Source organism: Lontra canadensis, unplaced genomic scaffold, assembly GCF_010015895.1.
Source record: "Lontra canadensis isolate GAN:19392208 unplaced genomic scaffold, GSC_riverotter_1.0 scaffold29, whole genome shotgun sequence".
Lineage (NCBI taxonomy): Eukaryota > Metazoa > Chordata > Mammalia > Carnivora > Mustelidae > Lontra > Lontra canadensis.
In genome coordinates, this window is record NW_022631023.1 from 20,755,370 (window position 1) to 20,778,470 (window position 23,101).

Here is a 23,101-nt window from a genome sequence, read left to right on the forward strand (position 1 = left end):
AGGTTGGGTCTCATTTACCATTATCACTGTGATACTTAAAGGACATTACACATTAAAAGTAAACAAAGTAATTTTTGCTATGCTGAAAGCTTTTAGAGAAAATAAAGCATGAAAACAATGCATTCTTTCTGATGCAGTAATTCTTAATTTTTAATAAGAAACTACACATCAAATAAGCATCTATTTCTGGGCATAATTAGCATTAATCTGACTGTTAAGCAGTGTGACAAATTTTACTTTAATTGACATTGATAGTGGAGTTTTATTGGGAAGTTCTGGCAAGCTCATTCCAAATAACCTTCAGTATAAAGGAGAGGTTCTGGAAATATGATGAGAATTTATTATAGTCTTCAACATTTACTCAGAGAGATATACTGAACAATGAAACAAAAAGAAATAAGACCATCCATCACCTCCCCACAAAAGGACCTAAGCTCCTATGTCCATTAATACTGTTATGTTCTGTCACCAGTCAATGAGAAGACATTAGAGAAAAATTCTTCCAAAAGTGTTAAATTATAAATATGTCCATAGCAAAGGCACTTCCTGGGTTCTGGTTGAACTTAGTTCAATACTATTCTATGTTTTACTGAAGAAATTCAACTTAAGTGTTGGTGATTATTGCGGTCTAGTCATTTAACTGTATTCTACTGTAAGATGAAAAAGGAATTAATGATCTATTTTTACACACTTAATGAAATGGAGATTCTTTGACTCTTAATTTTGAGAATCTGAAATAACAATTCCAAGTGTCTTCCCATATCATGTTGAAGGGAGAAGAGACTGTTTGAAATGAGTGATAACGGTGACATAATGAAAAGCACTTTTCCCAGGAAATATTGTATTATCATGGCATTATCAGTGTTTTTTATAATTGCTTGCATGAATAAACACTGCCTTATACAAATCAAACTTTGTCCTTTCAGCCTTATGGAAAGCCACAGAACATATCAAAAACACCCAAATTTCTGGACAGTTTTCTACCATATTCCTTAAAGTTATAGTAGAGTGAGTGTGAATCCTAAGTACAGACTGTTGAATAATTAAAAAAAAAATGTTCTGGTTCCATATGACAGGATTCTAATTTTCCCCTCTGGAAATGGAAGGAGGCAGTGTCCAGTCCATGTCCTTGAACCCCGTTTAACACAGCTAATTCTCTATTTTAAGGTTTACCACTTGCAAAATCCTCTTCTATCAAAATCTATATTACTTTTTTATCTTTGCGTTGCAAACAATGTACACGTAATTCGAACTGCAAAGCAAATTAGATAAATCTCTGATAAGTTTACATTTGTAAATGAAAGAAAAAAATTCCATGTGTCTGCCCCTTTGCCTCACCCCCAGAGCCATGGGAATGTAAGTAGGCCTCTTTCTCATCATTGGTCTCTAATGTTAACTCTGCCATTCCTTGCCTCACTTTACCTTGTATTCCACTACTATCCAATGCTGATGCAAGATGTGAACAAAGTTAGTACTGGATTTTGTGCATATCATATTCTTATGTAGCACTATCAGAGAAAAGATTTTATTTTTGGTAGATTCAGGGGAGAGACTAATGAAGATTCTGATTTTCTAACAGTTCCCATAAAGGATTTATTTGCCCAAATTGTGGAATAGAAGAAACTAGCTTCACCCAGTGCATATGAAATGGTGTGATATTTGGGTTTGTAGTATCTATTTACATATTTGTGCCCATTTATATAAATTATGGGCATTGTGGAATACTTTAAAATTCATAATTTTTCTCATATCACGAAGACTACAGTGTGATTGCACCAAACCCTTTTCAGAAACAGTGGCCACCTTCTCTTCTTACCACAGAAGACAAAAAGCAGGAGGATCACCTCAGGCTTTCCAAGTAGAAAAATAATCATAGTTTAAATATAAATAATTATTATTTTATAAGGTAAAACACATTAACTTTCTTAAGTAATCTCTACACCCAATGTGGGACTTGAATTCACGATCTGAGATCAAGAGGCACATGCTCTTCTAAGTGAGCCAGCTAGGAGCCCTTAGAATAGATAGAAATATTAACTGAAATTGGTTTTATTATTTTTTTTTTCCTAAATGCCTGCTTAAGGTAAGACCATTGCCAGAGAAGAGCTAGCTAGCTTAATTATGTAAAGCTTTAGTTATCTAAAGCATACTGAATTATTTTTATTGATCATACCTGTAGGGAAAAAAAAAAAGAAGAAGTCATAATCATTATTGCAACTTCCATGTAAATAAAGATAGGGAGAAATTCTGCTGAAATTTAAAAATTTTGCTCAATGACAATATATAACTTGCATCCATCATAAGAAAAAACAGCTATACTTGTGTCTGTGCTTTCATAAATTATTTGGCCTAGTTTTCGATTTATTTCAGCATTTCAGTATATACTCAGCACTTTATATTTGCCTTTATTTTATTAAAAAACTGATTTTAGAAGGAATAAAATAAATGGAGCCTCAGACCAGTGTGTTCTAATATGTTTTCTCTATGTTTCAAAACATTAAAGTGCATTCAGATCAATGAAAAATAGATTGGGATGTATATAATCTAAAGAAACACTGAGTAAATCCTGGCTCAAAGTAGCTTAAACGAGATAAACCAAGCTCAAAACTATTTGTAAGTTTGGTGAATATCTTCATGGTATAAAGACATAAGGAGGTTAAATGACTAATATTTTCACCCACTCTGGAATTTTGAGAATTTCAGGTGACTATATATTCAGGTAAGAATGGTTTTAGAGGTATGATCATGTAAACAGTAGGTTTCAGCTGAAAAAGTTTATTACATACCAAAGGGTAATAGGACACAGCATTGAGGTTACAGTTAATGGCATTTGACAAGATGTTTTTCTCACTCAGGTTATTAATGTAAGAGGAGAAACCATTGCATTACCAGACATTATATTTAAAGGCAGGTCATTGCCTCTTGGAAAGGATATATATTTTGACTCAAGCCATGGCCTAAATGAGAAAACATAGTGATACGTATGATGGGTGGTTGTCATAAATAAAACACATTTCTGTAGGAGATTTTGATTGTTGGCCTGCTGGGACTATTGGTGTGGACAAATCAAATATGTAGGACAATGGGACAAAAGATGAGGCTAGTCATGCACTTGGACTATCATTCCTTTTATATTATTTTAAATTGCAAAATACTTAATATTTAAAATATTAATAAAAATAATAAAAAGTAGGATCACATTTTAAGACTATAATATGAATAGTTTAATTTTTAAATTTTAATTCCTGTATAGTTGACATATAGTGTTGTATTAGTTTTAGCTTTACACTATAGTGACTCAACAATTCCATGCATTCTCTAGTGCTCATCATGTAAGTATATTCTTAATCTACATCACTTATTTCATCCATCTCTCCACTCACCTGCTCTCTGGGAACTGTCAATGTGTTCTCTGTAGTTAAGAGTCTATTTTTCAGCTTCTCTCTCTTTTTTTTAGTCCATTTCTTTTGTTTCTTAAATTCCACACATGAGCAAAATCACATGATATTTGTCTTTCTCTGACTTACTTAGTTTAGGATTATAAACTCTAGACCCCTCTATGTTGTGGCAAATGGTAAGATTTCATTCTTTTTATGGCTGAGTAATATTCCATATATCTATATCCCTGTTCTTACTTATCCATTCATCTATCAGTGGACACTTGGGCTGCTTCCATAGTTTGGTTATTGTAAATAGTACTGCCATAAACATAAGGATGCATATATCTTTTTGATTTAGTGTTTTTAGAGTCTTTGGGTAAATACTTAGTATTTAGCATTCACCATAGCACATACCCTCTCCAATGTCCATAAACCAGCCACCCTATCCTTTCCACCCACCACCCAGCAACTCTCAGGTTGTTTTCTGAGATTAAGAGTTGATTATGGTTTATCTCCCTCCCCAGTCCCATCTTGTTTCATTTTTTCCCTCCCTTCCCCCCGCAAGCCCCCATGCTGCCTCTCAAATTCCTCATATCAGAGAGATCATATGATAATTGTCTTTCTCTGATTGACTTATTTAGCTTAGCATAAACCCTCTAGTTCCATCAATGTCATTGCTAATAGCAAGATTTTGTTTTTTGATGGCTGTATAGTATCCCATTGCATATATATATATATATATATATATATATATATATATATATATATCACATCTTTTTTTTTAAAGACCTTATTTATTTATTTGATAGATAGAGATCACAAGTAGGCAGAAAGGCAGGCAGAGAGAGAGAGAGGGAGGCAGGCTCCCTGCTGAGCAGAGAGCCCGATGTGGGGCTCGATCCCAGGACCCTGAGATCATGACCTGAGCTGAAGGCAGAGGCTTTAACCCACTGAGCCACCCAGGCACCCCACCACATCTTCTTTGTCCATTCATCTGTTGATGGACATTTAAGTTCTTTCCATAGTTTGGCTATTGTGGACATTGCTGCTATAAACATTTTGGTGCATGTGCCCCTTCAGACCACTATATTTGTATTTTTAGGGTAAATACCCAGTAGTGCAATTGCTGGGTCATAGGACAGCTCTATTTTTAACTTTTTGAGGAACCTCAATGCTGTTTTCCAGAGTGTTTGCACCAGCTTGCATTCCCACCAACAGTGTAGGAGGGTTCCCCTTTCTCTGCATCCTCGCCAGCATCTGTCATTTCCTGACTAGTTTTAGCCATTCTGACTGATGTGAGGTGGTAACTCACTGTGGTTTTGATTTGTATTTCCCTGATGGCAAGTGATGTTAAGCACTTTTTCATATGTCTTTTGGCTGTTTGGATGTCTTCTTTGCAGAAATATCTGTTCATATCTTCTGCCCATTTCTGATTGGAGTATTTGTTCTTTGGGTGTTGAGTATGATATCTATAAAGAACTTACCAAACAGAAATCTCTTTTTTTTTTTTTTAATTTTTTCCTCCTTCCACTCCTCTGTCTTTCTTTCCCTCTAAGCTCACACACACACACACACACACACACATATTAAAAAGCAAAATGTTGGGACACCTGGGTGGCTCAGTGGCTTAAAGCCTCTGTCTTTGGTTTGGGTCATGATCTCAGGGTCCTGGGATCGAGCCCCGCATCAGGCTCTCTGCTCAACTGGGAGGCTGCTTCCTCCTCTCTCTCTCTCTGCCTGCCTTTCTACCTACTTGTGATCTCTGTCTGTCAAATAAATAAATAAATAAATAAATCTTTAAAAAGCAAAATGTCTAATCTAGAGAGGTATAGTCTTACAATTATTGTGTTATATATAAGATAACAGAGGTTTTTTTTTTTGTTTTGTTTTGTTTTTTAAGTAGACCCCCCAATGTGGAGCCCAACACAGGGCATGAATTCAGGGCCATGAGATCAAGACTGAAACTTAGATCAAGAGTCAGCTGCTTAAACCTCCCAGGCACCACTAACTGAGTTACATTTGATAAAGGGAGTATTCAATTTAAATTGAGATAAATGCTGAGGCTTAGTGCCAAACACTGGTATATTAAAAAAAAAAAAAAAAAAAAAAAGCTTCCTTTTCAGATGCCCTTGACACTTTGGCACTTTATTGTCTCTCAGTCCTTCATTGTCCCAGAGTCCCTTCTAATTTTCTTTGTTTTATTTATGGTGTTCTTGTGTATGAACTACTGCAATTGCCCATCAGCAAGCATAATTCCTTGGTTTGTTTAATTTTTTATTATTTTTTTATCATTTTAAAGATTTTATTTATTTATTTGAGAGAGAGAGAGAGAGATAGCAAGAAAGAATATGAATGGTGGAGAGGAGAGAGGGAAAGGGAGAAGACTCCCTGCTAAACAGGAAGCCTGATGCATGTGGGGCTCTGCCCAGGATCCTGGGCTTATGACCTGAAACAAAGGCAATGCTTCACCAAATGAGTCACCCAGGTACCCCTAATTATTTTTTATTTTATTAAAAGTAATATAATCTAACCTGTTGTATTTTTGTAAAAATAAAATAAATTTGTGAGGTCAAAATGTGAATCAAATATCCGATGTTTAGAAGACATCTAAAATGTTAAACTGCAAGGTGCCATGATCCCAGGGTCCTGGATGGAACCCCACATTAGGCTTCCTGTTCAGAAGGGGGAGCCCACTTCTCCCTCTCCCTCTGCATGCAGCCCTCCTTGCCTGTGCTCTCTCACTCTCTATCAAGTAAATAAAATCTTTAAAAAAAAGTTAAACTGTATTTAAAAAATTATGTATGTTTGTGAGCTATTATTTACCAATCTGTTATTTTTTAGAAAGTATAGTACGAGTTTCAGAAAAAGAAATCCATCACTGGATTCTATTTTTTTTTTAATTTGAAGTATCACATGAAAATAATGTAAATCATTTCATTTGTGGAAATAAGAGCAACTTAAAATTTAGTGGCTAAAGGCTAGGTGAGCCTGATGAAAATAAATAAATATAAAGAACTTGTCTTATCAAATATTAGCATGCATTATAAAGCTCTTGATACAGTACAATATTGGCACCAGGATAGACAAACTGACCAATTAAACAGAATGGAGTGTTCAAAAATAGATCTATATAGATATGACCACATGATTTGTGAAACTGATAAAGAAGTCCCATGGAAAAATGTTATCTTTTGCAATGATAGGTGGTGGGTCAATTGGAAATCCATGAGGAAAAAAAGTTCAACAGTTTCACTTAACTGCACACAGCTGTGCACATGCATACACTCGTGTATACACACACACACAAACTCATGATTTAAAAAAATTATATATATAAATGTTTAAAGTAAAACAATAAATCTTTTAGTGGAACTATAGAACAATTTCCTGACTTTAGTCAAACATTTCTTACAAGAAGTAAGAATTATCAGTCATAAAAAGACCATAATTAATTAATTGTATTAAAAACCATAGCTTGCATGCATTGAAGTATAAGAATGAGAGAGTAAAAGATAATTGAAAGATTGGAGAAGACATATAGCTGTAGACAGATGATAGCTCATGATGATAGATGATAGATACATAGATACAGATAGATACAGATAAAATTTTTGTATGTATCACATCAAAAAACAAATTCATATCCTTTATAGGGAATGCTAACCAATCAATTAGAAAATAACACATATATGGCACAAATCTTGAATAGTTTCTCACCAAGAAAAAAAGTACTCTAATTACCAATTAGTATTTAAAATTTGTAAAACGTCATTAGTCATCAGGAATTTAATCAAATGAAGTGGATGCTGAAATAAGCATACACTCTTTCTGGTTTTGTTAAAGTCATAAGATCCCTACTTGAGTAAAATTATGAAAAGATAACATAAAATATATTATGGCAGGGAAGCAAATGTGGTTTAAGGTATATCTGCAATAGTTTCTAGGAAATATCTAAATAGAAGTTTAACTATAGAAGACAGATTACGCTAGAGGCAAAGGGCAAGTTAAAAATTTTGATGGAGTTGAAATTGGTCTGTGTGTTTGAAAATTTCCATGCTTGAGTAGTTCTTCCTACCTAATGTGATTATAGCAAAGTAGATAATAATGCATATAAATGAATCTCTAGGTCCTTTTATTTTTTAATGTATTGACCTCTCAGCCTAGAAGCTACATTTATCATAGACACATATGTACAGGGAAAATATACTATACATAATGTTCTTCAATACTATCGGTGGTTTCAGGCATTCACTGGGGGTCTTGGAACATATTCCATTTGAAAAAGTCAAACTACTGTACACTAATAACCTCAATGTTACCAGTTAGAAAGATCCTTATATTCTATGGCAGCTAGAAAAATATTGTTCGAAATCAAACCCTGAAATTAATTGTTACAATGGCAAAAGCAAACAGGAGACTTAATTCATAACTGTGAAACATCTCCTATTATGAAGGATCTCCTAATCTAGAGTCAATACACTGATGTGGAAAGAGTGGAAAACAAATGGAATGCAAAATCTGTATGGATGCCTTGAACGATCTTATAGTCCCCAACTCTGAAACTTCTGGTCCAGCAAAACAGTTCTGTCCTTCTTATAAGATGAAGTAGCCTCTATTTGCCCAGAGACAGGACAGAACCTCCCTGGGGTGGGTGCCTCTAGATAACAGTTCCACTTCTCAAGATCTTCCTCAGCTTATTTTCATTGTATCTAGACCAATAACTATGGTCAGGTCTCAGTATGAGAGAAGTATATTCTGCTCCAGGAGAAAATAACTTACACCTGAAATATTGGTAGACCAAGTAAAATATGTACTGATAAGAACAATGAAAAGTATGTCAGAATGTATATTAAGTATGCTGAGGCAGAGGGAACAGACTCTAAAGCTACACAAGGAAAAACTGAACTGGCATGTGGTCATGGAGCTATTTCCTTATGTTTCAGTATTTAATATTTCATCAATGATACATACAGCCAGTTTTCAGATTCACTTTTGGGATACTCCCTTGAAAGTTTCACTATATAATGACAAAATGTCACAAAATGGAGATGAAAGAACTTGTTCATATAAGGATTCAGGAGGCTCAGAGAATCGTGCATGTTATGTTTACCAGAAAAGCACAGAGGATACACATTTCACCAAGACAATAAAAAAAAAAAAAGAACCTGCACCATTGGGCAAGCACATGGTGAGTGTCCTCTTTATGTCAGGTTTGATGGTGAGAGATATCTCCATAGACTAGGCTCTGTAGAGTGGAGTGATAATATGATGCAATTTTTGAACAGCAGAAATTCGGTTTTGACCCATAACCATTAGAGGCACTGTACATAAACATCAGAATGGGCAGCAAAGCTACTGTAGGAACTCAGAAACAAGTCCATGGCATTGGTTAATAAAATGTGTGGTTTTTTTTTTCTTTCCAAATGGGTTTTAAACGTGATTTATTAAATACACCTTGTAAGAAAAGTTGAAAAATATATATATATATACATACACATATGCATCACAGAATAGGTACACATTCCAATCCCTGAAATTATAAGGTAGTCGATGTGTTTTTCAAGTGGCTTCATTGATACATATTATAAGATGCATTCTTTGGGGGCACCTGGGTGGCTCAGCCAGTTAAGTGCCTGACTTTTGATTTTGGCTCAGGTCATGGCCTCATGGATGATGAGATGGAGTCCCATGTTGGGCTCTGGGCTCAGCAGGGAGTCTTCTCAGGAGTCTCTCCCTCTGCTCCTTCCCCCACATGACCTCTCTCTTTCCCAAATAAATAAATCTTCAATTTTTTTAAATGCATTTTTTGGATAGTCGATACACAAAGTTACATTAGTTTTAAGTGTACAACATTGTGATTCAATGCTTTTGCACAGTGAAGGAAACTATGAACAAAACAAAAGGCAATCAGCTAAATGGGAGAAGATATTTGCAAATGACATATCCAATAATGGGTTAATATCCATAATATATAAAGAAGTTCTACAACTCAACACCAAGAGGAAGGGGAGAGAAAAATAAGCCAGAGGACCTGAATAGACATTATTCCAAAGAAGACACAGATGGCTAACAGAAACATGAAAAAATATGCTCAGCATCATTCATCATCAGGGAAATGCAAATCAAAACTACCATAAGATACCACATCACACCTGTCAGAATGGCTATCCTCAAAAAGACAAGAAAAAAATAAGTGAGGATATAGAGAAAAAGGAATCCTGTACACCATTGTGAATGTAAATTGGTGCAGAAAACAATGTGGAGGTTCCTCAAAAAATAAAAAATAGAAATATCATATGATCTGGAAATTACATTGATGGATATTTAGCCAAAGAAAATGAAAATACTAATTTGAAAAGGTATGAGCACTCCTAACCATGAGATCTTAACCATGAAAAATGAGTAGGCAACTAGGCGATGGTCTTACTTTTACAAACCAAGATAGAAGAGTTGGTGAGAAACAGACTGACTTTAGATACAACAATGGGAAATTATAAGTCCTCACTCATTTCCAGGTCTGAGCCTTAAGGTCTAGAGCCCATAAAATGAAAGCAAGACATAGTCTCCTTGTAAAAACACCCAGAAATACCACTATGCCACTATTCTATAAATATTCTCCCACTCTTTTCTCAAAGATATCTGCAACCAGTTATCTGAGCAACTGTATACTGGAGAAAAATGAATACTTAAGGCATTTGATGGCTATTAGTCCTGATAGTAAGGAATCTGAAAGTTGTCATGGCCCCCTCGTTAGAGTGAGGGTCTTATGGATGCAAAACACGAATGTAATCCTAGCCCAAGAGTCTCTTACAGTTTGTCCAATATTTCTGTGTCTAAGTGCTGTTCATTTTCTCAGGTCTTACATGGTCAATTGATGCAGTTATATTGAGCCACAAATAGAACCTTCATATGTGTTTCCTGATGTGAGGAAGTATCACCAGGAAAATAAATCATAATTCATCATATTCTAGGGTCACTCTCAATGACAGGAAGGATGGAGGAATGGTGACCCCAACAAACCTCAATCAAAACCAGGTAGATGAAGCTGAAGGATGTGGACTACTCTAAGTGCAACAAATAGTTAGGCCTCCAACTCCGTTTTCTTCCAGTTATGAGGTTTTTATAAGTACTAACCAACAGAGCAGCTGGCACTCAATGTGCTACAACTGGTCTGGCAAATGTATTTTTTTTTTTTTTCCTGTACTCATCAGTAAAAAGGATAAAACACATGAAGGAAAAGCAGGACACTTTACTCTCTTCCCCAGGGCTATGCTCATTTTCCTTCTGTCTGTTACTATATAGTCCACTGGGACTCTTGTCATCCAGACCAGGGGTTGGCAAACTGTAGCTCAGGAGCCAAATCTAGCCTGCATTTTTATGTTTATGAGCTAAGAATGATTTTTGTTTTGTTTTGTTTTTTTGTTTTGTTTGTTACATTTTAAAGGAACATAAAAAAAGACAAAGTAAACAAAATATGACGGAGATATTTGTGACCTGCAAAACCTAAATATGTACTGTATGGCCCTTATAGACAAAGTTTGTCAAATTCCAACCTGAACACTCGTATAATATCTTTCTTTGCTGCTTTATTTAATAATAAACATACATACAGTTTTCTCTGTATTAGTCAGTGGTGCTTTTTTAAAAAATCTTTAAAAATATTAACCCAATTCCCACAACAATCTATGAAGATGAGTCCTGTTAATATCTTTATTTTACAGATGATAGAGTTCATAAGGCTCAGAAGGATTATGTGACTTGTCAACTCATATAGCTAGTAAGGGCTGGAGTCAGGATTAAAACCTAGGTTTATGGCTTCAAATTTTCATTCTTTAATGCTCATTCCATAATTGAAAACATGTACTAGGTTCTTAACATTCTTATGATCAAGTTGAGAATTTGAGAGCAAATAAAAAAAAAAAAAACCTTAATGGAAAATGATTCAAACAAGTAAATGGATACATGAAGCTTTCAAGTGAGGCAGCATCATAGTGAACTTCTGTCAGGTTAGTATTTCTAATATGAAAACAAGCATTAGAATTCATGAAACATAGTATGGGAATAGATGAGAGGATGGAATTCTTATTACTCACCCAGCATTACCATAATCTGTTGTTTTATTTGGTGAGATGAATTGAATGATGAATTGGGTTAATCTCTGTAGTGACATCTCTCTTTGTTACTTATCTGTAGATTAAGAATATATAGGGGCACCTGGCTGGCTCATTTGGTGGAGCGTGAGACTCTTGGTCTCGGGATTGTGAATTCAAGCCACATGTTGGGTGAAGAGAACACTTATAAATGAAATCTTTAAAACAAAAAAAAGATGTCAGATGTCCAGATCATATGTACATTAATATTACTCTATTTTGGTAATAGGGAAAAGGAGGATTTTAGCAACAGAAGTTTGGACTTCTTGGGTTCACAGGTGTAATCTGTATTGGAAAGTCAACAATTTATTAAAATATCTAATAGCATTGCTAACTGGAAATTCCTGTCATCTCCTAAGTGGGAAAATAATGTCTAGGGCTCTCTTATTTCTCAATTTGCCACAATTTTTAAAATCATAATTTTTTTTTCTATTAGGAACTATAGAATGGCAAAATTCCCATTCAAAGTAACATAGAGTGTCTTCCCTTTGGTTTTTATAACCAGTTTGTCCTCTTGAGGGGAGAATGTTTTAAAGCATAACCCTTCTATTCAATTCTGAGTATAATGTCATAAGTGACTTTAGAAGCTTTGTGGAAAGGAACACATAATAGACCCTGGCATAACAAGCATACCAACATAGAAACTGAGTCCTAAATCAAAAGAAAATGAAAAGACTGTATGTGAAATATATTTTTACGAATACTAGATAGAACTATTGATATAAACTGCCTTTTTAGAGTTGTCTAATAAATATGTAACTTCAGGCAGTGCTGAAACCTGACAAACACTTGTTCATTAAAATCATGATGATGTTTTATTGGAGGTTAAGGCATCTCCATTTTGCACTGGTGCCATGAAAGCAAATCAGCTTGTTTGTTGCCCCTCAATTCCTCAATCTCTTTCATATAAGGGTTTTTACCCATCTCATGGTTGTCAGAGTACATATATGGCAAAATAATTCTTAAAATATGACACTGAGTCTATTTTATTATTCCTCTTAAAGTAGGTCTTCTTTTAAAGATTTTATTTATTTAATTTAATTAATTTATAAATTAATTTTCTAAGATTTTATTTATTTAATTTAATTAATTTAATTTATTTATAAATCACAAGGAGGCAGAGAGGCAGGCAGAGAGAGAGGAGAAAGCAGGCTCCCCGCTGAGCAGAGAACCTGATTCGGGGCTCAATCCCAGGACCCTGAGATCATGACCCAAACCAAACACAAAGGCTTAACCCACTGACCCACTGGCCCAGCCAGGTGCCCCAAAGTAGTTATTTCTCTAACCCCCCAAAGATGTTTTAAGATAGAGTATTGTCCTTCACATTATCATTTTTTAAAGATTTTATTTATTTATTTGAGAGAGAGAGAACATGGGGGGGTAGGGTCAGAGGGAGAGAGAGAAGCAGATTCCCTGCTGAGCAGGGAGCCCTACATGTACCTCGATGTCAGGCCCTGAGATCATGATCTGAATCAAAGGCAGACACTTAATTGACTGAACCACCCAGGCACTCAAAGTCATATCATTTTCAAGAACAGAAAGACTCAGTAWCAWYAAGWTRYAWCTTRWTGWTACTGAGTCTTTCTGTTCTTGAAAATGATATGACTTTGAGTGCCTGGGTGGTTCAGTCAATTAAGTGTCTGCCTTTGATTCAGATCATGATCTCAGGGCCTGACATCGAGCAAAAAGATGTAACTTGTTCCCAAACTGATCAACAGATTCAATACAATTCCAGTAAAAAATACAAAAACAAAAACAAAAAACTAAAAAGGGCTTTTTTACACTAAAATTTACACTAAAATTTATTTTTTAAATTTTTAAATGTATTTTATTTAAGCCAATATAGCTAAATATTATCATCCATCATGTAACCAAAATAAATATATTGAGATATTTTACATTATTTTTTCTTTTATTACCTTCAATTAGCCAACTTACAGTACATCATTAGTTTCTGATGTAGTGTGTAACTATTAGTTGCATATAACACCTAGTGCTCATCACCACATGTGCCCTCCTTAATACCCATCACCTGGTTACCCCATCCCCCCATTTCCTCCTTCTGTAACCCTCAGTTTGTTTCCTGAAGTCCAGAGTATTTCATAGTGTATCTCCCTCTCTGATTCCTTCCCATTCAGTTTTCCCTCCCTTCTCCACACTATTCCTTATGTTCCACATTTGAGTGAAACCATACAATAATTATCTTCTGCTTGACTTGTTTCACTTAGCATAATCCCCTCCAGTTCCACTCATGTTGATGCAATTGGTGTGTATTCATTCTTTCTGATGGCTGAGTAATATTCTATTTTATATATGAACCACATCTTCTTTATCCATGCATCTGTTGAAGGGCATCTCATCTCCTTTCACAGTTGGGCTACTGTAGGCACTGCTGCTATGAACATTGGAGTGCATGTTCCTCTTCTCTTCACTACATCTGTATCTTTGGGATAAATACCAAGTAGTGCAATTGCTGGATCATAGGGTAGCTCTATTTTTAGTGCCTTTAGGAGCCTCCATATTATTTTCCAGAAAGAGAAATTAAGAGATTGATTCCAGTTACAATAGTACCAAAAGCCATAAAATACCTGGGAATAAACCTAACCAAAGAGGTAAACGATCTATACTCTAGAAACTATAGAGCACTTATGAAAGAAATTGAGGAAGACACAAGAGATGGAAAAACATTCCATGCCCATGGACTGGAAGAATAAAGATTATGAAAATGTCTATGCTGCCCAGAGCAATCTACACTTTCAATGCAATCCTTATCAAAATGCCATTGACATTTTTCACATTATCATTTTTATTTGTATTTGCCTTAGAAAATATTCTTCCTCGACTATCTTTTATAACAGCTTAGACTCATCAGAGAGTTTATTCTAAGACATAGTTAAGAAAAGCCAATAAAATGATTATAGTTGAGGAGAAATTTTTTTCATGAGCCATTGAGGAGAATTCTAATGGGTCTTTCCAATTCCAAAGAGACACTATTTTCCTTAAAGGCAAGAATGTTCAAGAAAAAAAAAAAAAGTGCTTAGGGAAGATCAAGATTGACTATGTAGGTGCCCAGCCCTAGAAAGCTTTCTCTGTTGCAAGTGTGGAATTATGAGAAGACTCAACAAAGTTCAAACCAAGAGTTATTAAAAAAAAAAAGTGATTAACAGAATATTTAGATGACAGAAAACCAGTGAGTTTTCACACATTAGAAAATCCTGAGACATGCTCCTAATTCTAGGATGGGAAAACAGAAACTCAGAGTCAAGTGTTATCTAACCTAGATTAGGCAAATAAAACTAACTCAAAAGAACTAGGTTGCATGCTTATTGGACTATGCTTATTTTACTTTACCCACAAATGAATGCCTATTTTTCACCTAAAATTTCTCTACACAATTGATTGGTGTCGGTGTTCTCTCTCTCTCTCTGGTGTCTGAAATACACCTGCACAATTAAACAATGTGTCTAGCATTCAACGTATTTGTAGCTATTATTATTAAATTATTTTTACATTAAGTGTTTCTGTGAACAGTTCAGAATTTAAAACAAAACAAAACAAAAGCATGAAATTGATTGTGCTTTTCCTATAGACTTACAGTTGCATAAACTTGGGAACATCTTATTAAAAGCAGGCCAATAAGTGAGAATTACTGACCTACATTTTTCTGGCATTGCAGAAAACAGGATCAGGTACTAACAATGTAGCAACTTAAGTGCTATGTGCCAATTATAATGTAAATCTTCAGTTGTTACTTTTTATTTTATTGAAAATCCATTGTGTGTGATAATCATACAAAATTTTGTTCATGAGGAAACAATTTAGTTCTCATCTTATATTTTTTCTCATGCTTTTTCTCTTTTTGTTATTGCAGTTCTTATGCTCAACTATTTTGAATTTGTTTTCCCTCCTGCCTGAAATCCTGAAGTCAATTCACTGACCTACAAACCTTATTAAATTGCATATATCTTTTCATCATAAACCTAACAATTTTGCTGACACACTATCTTCTCAAGGGCATAAATTATTCCTAGATGGCTTAAAAAAAAATAGCTTTCACTAAAGTGTTTGCTTTTGCATTTTTTTAAATGCAAAACATAGATGGCTGATAAGTGTCACAACAGAACCCAGCATCATCAACATAAGCTTTTAATGCTCTTTTTCAAAAAAGCCAAAGGAGAGAGCAAGGAGAAATATCCTAGTTCTACTTCTCTTTTGCTGTTAAATTACTTATGTTCAAATAAACAACTCATGCTGTTTTAAGTATTTGACACCTGCCATTATAAACATTGGAGATATCATCCAAATTCTAATATTCAACTCTCTTCTGGGAGTTTAAAGGAGTTTCAAATGATTTCTTGAGGATTCACATTAAGGCAGTGTCACCCAAAGATGAAAATTGAGTAGTCCAATTTTTGAAATGCCAAAACCCTGAAGCATGGTAAAGTGACAGTGATTTCTCTCTCTAAGGTTAGTGCCAACACACAGCGTCTGCTGTTGTTTGAACTTCTGATTTAACTAAACAGTGTTCAACCTCATTTCTCATTATGGTCTCATATCTATTTCTCTAGCATATGCATGAAGTCTAAGTGTACATGAAGTTGATTGTTCAAGGAGTGAATAAGCATTCTATAAACTATTCCTGCCCTTTCTCATTTTTCATTGCTCACCTTGTTGTGGGGGGAAAAAAAAAGAAAGAAAGAAAAGAAAACAACAACAAAACATTGTTGTATCCATTAGCAGATGAGTAGGAATTTAAGGGAGAAGGTTACTAGGTAGATTTTCCCGATATAGTAGTTCTGACAGGAGATTTGGAGGCTCAAAACACTGACTAAAATGAACTGAGTAGGTTTTACTTCCATATGTGCTAGGGGTATTGAACACTATCACAAGCTATGCTAACTCTGAAAGTTTACAGAAGTGGAATTAAATATTTATGTGCTGACTATATTACATTAGGGGTATTAACTCTAAGCTGTTAAATATTTAAGTACCTGGAGTCTTTAGCATGAGGATACTTAATTATGTTTTTCATTACATTTTAATAATAACAGATATTCTTTGAAAAATTAAGAAAGCTTTGAGAAAATTCCATGTGAGTGTGCAAAGTACTTTGCACATATAAATACAGTGTTAATCTCTTTTTTCTACATATTATAATATTTGAATTATAAAATCTTGGTGTGCTTATAGCATGCACAACATTTCTAAATTGGGGTAAAACTACCACTTCTAGGCCCTAGAAAGAAATACAATATGCATACCTAGCCCAGTGCTCACTTACCCACACCCCATATGTGCACAGGGACATGCACACATATACCATTTGTGTGGAGTTCCTCTTTGACTCCCATTCTAGAACAGTTTCAGTGTATTTCTTGATATGTCCATGGACTTACATCCAGGAAATCAGGTTGTTATGTTAACCAGGACTCTTTCTTCCTCAGTGTTTGAATCACATTGGAAAAGAACTGCTTTGGTGTTATCTAGGATTCTTTTTTAATCCTTCTCTGTCAGATTTGGGAAAATTTCCTGAACTATTCTGATTCTTAATTCTGTTATCTGAAAATTACAATAACAATAGCGTTCTCAAAATTAGAGTTAAATGTCCTCATCTGTAGATCCACTGCTGACTCTGGTGACAAATACCAGTTCCCACTTCTGTCTTTATAACCAGTTACCAGAGGTAAAGTGGGTAGGGAATAGGGGAAACAAGTGATGGAGATTAGGGAGTGCACCTGTTATGATGAGCACCAGGTATTGTATGGAATTGTGGAATCACTATATTCTACACCCGAAACTAATATTACACTGTATGTTAACTAACTGGAATTTAAATAAAAACTTTTTAAAGAGTTATAAATAATATATCTTATAAATTAAGGACAGGAGAAAAATGTGTTTCCCAATATATTTTTCAATACTTTAATACTGTTTTATGTATAATAATAATGTGAGATTAAATGCAGAGTGTTTTTGTCCTACCCTGATTGCTTCTTAAAACACTGCTACACCAGTCCTGCCAACCATGCAGCAACCAGAAAGGTTTTGTTAAACAGACTAACTGATGAAATCTTATTAGTTAAAACCTGTCCAGAAACTTTAATATTCAATGGGGGCCATTCTTCTCAATATATCCTTTAAGGAATATCCAAGACTATCAGTGTGGTCCTGCTCATTTACTCTCAGGATGCCACCCTCTTTTAATACAACTGTTTTGTATTATTTTCATGAATACTGTTATAGTCATGGTATCTTCCCTATGGATACATTAAAAGTGTGAACACTTTAGTTTTTTGGGTTTTTTTTTCTTAATTATTAAAAAGTTGAATTGTAATGAGCAATACTACCTCTTTCTACTAACAAATGTTGACAGCTCTGTTAATATCATATCAAATTTTGTTCAAGTAAGAGTAGAAAAAAATAGGAGGAAATTAAATCTAATTACATATTTACCTTATAAATGTAACTGAATAATGCTTATTTTATTTAAAAATGTTAATATGATGCTACAAAATAGAAATACATAAATTTAGAAAATAGAAATGTCCTTATGAATGAAACATATTCTGAAAAATAAATATGCCAATTAATGTACACATTTTAGATTAAAATTAAATAGGGAGGCCATAAATACATTCAGTGATTTAAACTACATTAGAGGACCTAGGACAGCAGTGGAGTAGGAGGACCCTAAGCTCCTCTAATTCCACAAACACAAGTAGATAACTATCACATCATTCTAAGTACCCCAGAAATCAACGTGAAGACTGACAGAACAAACTTCACAACTAAAGATAGAGAAGAAAGCACATTGAAGAAGGTAGGAAGTACAGAGACATGGTTTGGGAAGAAGCTAATCATATCACTTGTGCTGCTGAAGGGAGGGAGACCTGGTCACAGAGAAAAAAAGCATGAGCACAAGCACCAGAGAGAGCAGCCCACAGAGAAATGCACACGACAAACACTTCCCCAAAGCAATTAGCTGGGAAAATGAGAGAGACTGATTTTTGTGAGTCCTTGCAATCAGCAGAGCTTAAAGATAGGAGTTTTGAATATCAGCAGTCCTAGCTGGGATAGAGCCATGGGGACACTGCCCCTCCTGGAGAGAAGGCAGGCAGACAACTTGGAGGCAGACAGCATGGAAACAGTGATATGAAAAATACTTGGGACCCACAAGGCAGATTAGTTGCTCTTCTTGGAGTGCTTCCAGGGAGGTGGTGTGCATGTGTGGAGGGGTCCTTTCTGGGACAAAGGAGCTGGATGAGCCATTTCCCTACCCCGCCCCTCAACATAAATGTAGTCACCTGTGGTAAGCCACACACTGCTAACACTGAATGCACAACTTTTTTAAACCAATCCCATAACCCTGTGCTCTGACAGAACTGCTCTTCTTGGTCGACCTTGTCTCAGTCCTAGCATGGTGGGCCCCTTCCCCAGAAGACCAGCAGAAACCCTTGCCCACACCACATCTCCTGACCAGAGATTTCTGCAGGGGTTCAATTGTCGTGGTAGTATCAGGTCCCAATTGACAAGTAGACCAGAGCACCTCTAATTAAAACTTGCTACATTCTGGGGGCACCTGGGTGGCTCAGTGGGTTAAAGCCTCTGCCTCCTGCTCGGGTCATGATCCCAGGGTCCTGGGATCGAGCCCTGCATTGGGCTCTTTGCTTAGCAGGGAGCCTGCTTCCCTTCCTCTCTCTCTCTGCCCACCTTTCTGCCTACTTGTGATCTCTGCCTGTCAAATAAATAAATAAATAAATAAAAACTTGCTACATTCTGGCCAAGGATCAAATACTGCCCATTGTAGGCAAGGAAAGCCTCTCCAGATGACTGGCCTGATGACAGAGCAACCTAAACCCAATAGTAGAGTACACACAGGACACACCAGAGAAAATGTATAATCTCTTCTTCATAAAGCTATTACTCTCAGGAGTAAGAAGCATAATGGGCTTTTCTCCCTCTGCAGAGAAGAAGGTAGAGACTTGGACAGAATTCCAAAAGGGAGGAATTCATCCCAAATGAAAGAACAATATAAGGTCATGGCTAGAGATCTAAGTGCAACAAATGCAAGTAACATTCATGATAGAGAATTTAAAGCAACAATAGTATGAATACTCACTAGCCTGAGGAAAGAATGGAATACTTCAGAGATAAAAGAGTTAAAAAGCAATTAGAAATGAAAAATACAATAACTGAGATTCAAAACAGATTTGTGTAACGAGCACAAGGATGGAAGAGGTAGAGGAATGACTAAGGGATATAGGAGATAAAATAATGGAAAATAATGAAGCTGAACAAAAGAGAGAATTATGGAACATGAGAATAGATTTAGGGAATTCAGTGACTCCACCAAACATAGTAACATCTGTATTATAGGAGTCCCAGAAGAAGAGAGAGAAAAGGCAGCAGAAAATTTACCTAAGGAAATGATAGCTGAGAACTTCCCTAATCTGGGAAAGAAATCAGACATCCAAATCCAGGAGGCACAGAGAACTTCCATCAAAATCAATAAAAGCAGGCCAACACCAAGACACAGAGATAAAGAAAAAATCCTAAAACCAGCAAGACAAGGAAGTCCCTAACTTCCAAGAGATCCATTAGGCTAGCTGCAAACCTCTCAAAAGAAACTTGGCAAGCCAGAAGAGACTGACATGATATATTCGAAATGCTGAAAGGGAAAATCTGCAGCCAGGAATACTCTATCCAGCAAGGCTAACATTCAGAATAAAAGGAAAGCTAAAGCATTTCCCAGACAAACGAAAACTAAAGGGGAGTTAATGACCACTAAACCATCCCTGTATGAAATATAAAGGGGACTCTGAGTGGAAAGGAAAGACCAAAAGTGATAAAGACAAGAAGAGGACAGAGAAAATCTCCAAAAACACTTAGCTTAATATCCTCTAGGTCCATACATGTTGTTTCAGATAGCAAGATTCCATTTTTTTATGGCTGAGTAATATATATGAAATATACACCACATAGTTTTTATCCTTTCATTTGTGAATGGACAAGGATTTCACTTAGATGTAGAATTCAAGATACAAAACAAACAAAAATAAAGAAGGGGCACGAAAACACACTCAAATAACAGAGAACAAACTGGTGGTTGCCAGAGGAGAGCTGTTTGGGAGGGATGGATGAAATAGACAAAGGTGATTAGGAGTATACATATCATGATAAAGACAAAAAAAAAAAGTATAGATGTGTTATTATATTCTACACCTGAAACTGATAAAGCACTGTATAAAGCATTACTTTAAAAAATAACACACAAATAGAATACAGACTTGAAATTCTTTGAGCAGACAAAACTAGTTTAGTCATACAAGTAAAACTTATTTTCTAAGACAAGTGAGGCTAATCTGATCTGATTACTTCTTGCTTATGTCTCAAAACATCATAAGTGAAACTTAAATTATTTCCCCAAATCAATATGAAGTAATCACTAACCAACTCCCTTAAATTTAAGAAAATACAAATATTGCAACCAATCACAGTGAAGAGTAAGCAGTCATAGCCTCTATACTATATAAGCTGCTTTATAACAGTATAACTCTGGGGCTCCCTGAACATGGCATTGGCAAGAACAAGCACCTAGGAAAGGAAGCAAAAACGGAATAAAAAAGAAAATGGTTGATCCATTCTCTAAGAAAGATTGGTATGATGTGGAAGCATTGTTCGATATAAGAGATATTGGGGGAAAAACAGAAATATTGGAAAAACACTAGTCACAAGAATGCAAGGAACCCAAATCACATCTGATGGGTTCAAGGGTCCTGTTTTTGACGTAAACCTTGCTAATCTTCAGAAAGATGAAAAAGCATTTAGAAATTAAAGTTAATTACTGAGGACATTTGGGGTAAAAACTACCTAATTTCCATGGCATGGATCTTACCTGGACCAAAATAAGCTCCATTGTCAAAAAAAGGCAGCCTGTGACCAAAGCCCATGTTGATGCCACGATTATTGATGGTGATTTGCTTTGTTTACTTTGCGTTGATTTTACTAAAATAAATAAATAAATAATACATACATGCATACATGCATGCATACATGCATATGAAATAATCAGAGTCAGAAGGCCTCTCAGCATCAACAAGTCTGCCAATTTTGGAAAAAGATGCCAGAAATCATGACTCTAGAGGTGTAGATAAATTACTTGAAAAAAAAAAAAGAAAGAAAAGTGGTCAATAAATTGATTCCAGCAAACATGAAGAAAGACATAGAAAAGGATTGCCAGTCTATTTCCACTTCACAATACCTTTGTTAGAAGAGTAGAAATGCTGAAGGAGCCCAAGTTTGAATTGGGAAAGCTCATGAGGCTTCACGGTGAAGCTAGTAGTTCTGAAAATATGTGGCAGGTGAGACACATGTTGAAGTTCAATGAGCTGATATCAGGATATGAGCCATCAGTTCAAGAATCTAATTAAATTCAGACCTTTAATAGTGACAAATAAAAAATCTTATTTGTGATGCTTAAAATATATCTATAACTCTCAACCTAATTCCATGTTTTGGTTTGAGTGCTCCCGGTTTGCAACTATCTTTTTGGCATGTACACAATAACCTTTTTCTAATTACTACTTCAATAATTTGTTGGTTTTATTTCTCCATTTTGTTTCCCTCCAAACTTTTGACAGTCATGCAGACAGAGACTTCATGGATAGGATAAGTTCCCTTATAAATATCAAGACAGCTCCCCTGCCCTTTCTGCCATGTGAGGTGACAGCAAAAAGACAACTGTCTAGGAAGCAGTTTCTCACCAGACAACCGAATTCTAGGCAATATAATCCTGGTCTTCCCAGAATCCAGAACACCTTGCTTCTAAACTACATTGCCTGCCCTACCTGATACAGACTGCTGGGTCAGACACATTCCCTTACAGTTTTAATGTCCCCATAAAAGCTATCAGAGAGAGGGATGCCTGGGTGGCTTAGTTGGTTAAGTGCCTGAGACTCCATTTTGGTTCAGGTTATGATTTCAGTGTCCTGAGATCAGCACCCGTCAGGCTCCATACTCAGCATGGAGTCTGCTTGAGATTCTCTCTCACCTATGACTCTGCCCCTCCCCCTGCTCATGCTCTCTATCTCTCCTTAAAATAAATAAATAAAATCTTTTTTTTTTTAAAGCTCTCAGAAGACATGTTACAGTCCTGTTGAGTCTGATTTGCATAAAGAAGACTTTAACACGTTAAAGAGAATTTTGGTGGTATTTATGCTTTCATTGATTTAACATGCTTCATCTGCTCTATGCCAATAATTTGAATAAATTTGCATGCATGTTTAAGTCCTTAAACAAATAGAATAAATTAGGTATCCATATCATCTCTATATACATTTAGGCAGGGGGACTTAGATAAAATTATTTTCTAAGATCCTAAGTAGTGACCCTACAGCATTTCTTCTTTATAGTATAACACAGATTTCTCTGTCCTACTCCATTAGATTATTAAATTATTTAATTAAAAGGAGTGATGGTTTAATTTGCAGGATTTCTGAAAAATATATTTATAAACTGGAATGTTTTTATGGGTTATAAGGTCTTTGAGCACAGGATGCTCCACCAATGTAT

The 23,101-nt window shown here is 35.5% G+C and overlaps 1 pseudogene; it reads left to right on the forward strand.

Annotated features, from left to right (window-relative positions):
• Window positions 1-20,663: 20,663 nt before the first annotated feature.
• Window positions 20,664-21,680, forward strand: LOC116872363 (annotated as a pseudogene).
• Window positions 21,681-23,101: the final 1,421 nt, after the last annotated feature.